The sequence below is a fragment of the Myotis brandtii genome, unplaced genomic scaffold (genome assembly GCF_000412655.1).
Source record: "Myotis brandtii unplaced genomic scaffold, ASM41265v1 scaffold199, whole genome shotgun sequence".
Classification (NCBI taxonomy): Eukaryota; Metazoa; Chordata; class Mammalia; order Chiroptera; family Vespertilionidae; genus Myotis; species Myotis brandtii.
In genome coordinates, this window is record NW_005357414.1 from 4,555,735 (window position 1) to 4,557,374 (window position 1,640).

The window sequence follows — 1,640 nt, forward strand, 5'->3', positions numbered from 1 at the left end:
GCCTCCCTGCATTGTGCCTACATATGCAAATTAACCGCCATCTTTGTTGGCGGTTAACCGCCATCTTAGTTGGCAGTTAATTTGCATATCGCCCTGATTAGCCAATGAAAAGGGTAGCGGTCGTACGCTAATTACCATATTTCTCTTTTATTAGTGTAGATATATTATAAAAAGGCAATGGTATTATCATAACAAGTGAAGAGAACATATGAATTTATTTTGCAGATGTGCATGAATGGCCAAGTGCCTGTCCTTTAACCAGGACCTCTGTTTCCTATTTCCTTTAGTTGCCCAGCCCTGTGAGATTTTGACTGAGGCTCTGTAGAATGGAGAAAAAAAAGTTGGAGAAGGTTATTTCCAGTGCTTTCCTCCCAACCCTGTACTGCTCTACATGTTCTCATTCTGGGCTCATCTCCCAGCTCCTCTCCCTACCAAATCTTTCCCTGAGCTCTTTAATGTTTATTTCGCTTATTTGTCACCCCTTGTGGCAGCAATTAAACCAAATTTTTACTTTGAGACTTGGTAATTAAAGGAAAAGAATTAAGCATTTATGCTGCCTTTCCAGTAGGAACTATATTTCAGTATGAGTAAACAGCCATAATTTTACTATTTATTTATTAACACTTATATAGCACTTACCATGCAGCAGGGCTTATTCTGATTGTTTTACTAATATTACCTCATTTAATTCTTATAGCAACTGCATTTTACTGATAAGGAAATTGAAGCACCTAGAGGTAAAGTGACTTAGTCACACCTCTAGGAAGTGGTGGGGCCAGGATTTAAATCCAGACAGTGTAGCTCCATGCTCTGACCCATTGAACTAGGTTGCCTTGGTTGAACAAATAAGTTCTAATTGTAAATGCTGGCTAGTAAATATAGAGTGATGGAATTAGAAAATTATTTTTAAGCCTGTCATGAATTCATTGATCCAGGCAAGACTGTCAAGTGGGATTAAAACTATCATGTGAATAGTTGATGGGTAGCTGGGCATTTGCATGGTAACAAAGTAACAGCCCACAGACTATTTTCTGGGCATCAGGAGGCAAACCTAATCTACACTAATAAAAGAGAAACATGGTAATATGGAATTAGATTATTTTTAAGCCTGTCATGAATTCATTGATCCAGGCAAGACTGTCAAGTGGGATTAAAACTATCATGTGAATAGTTGATGATTAGCTGGGCATTTGCATGGTAACAAAGTAACAGCCCACAGACTATTTTCTGGGCATCAGGAGGCAAACCTAATCTACACTAATAAAAGAGAAACATGGTAATTAGCATATGACCACTACCCTTCCCATTGGCTAATCAGCATATCCTTATGCAAATTAACTGTCAGCCAAGATGGCGGCTGGCAGCCATGCACTGAAGCGAACAGGGAGGCGTGCTTGCTCCAGTGACTGCGGACTCCAACGTTCCCCGCCTGACTTGCCGGCCTCTCAGCTGCAACTCTAAGTAACTATGTTGCAAATATAGAAGCTAAACAAAACCCTAGAAACCGGCTTTCAGTCAGCCAGGCTTCAGCCAGCCGGACCGCAACATTGTATCAAATACAGAAGGTAAAGGCCAGAAACCTGCTTTCAGCAGCTGAGGCCTCAGAGCTAAAGCTGGCCCAGAATAGAAAAAAAAAAAAA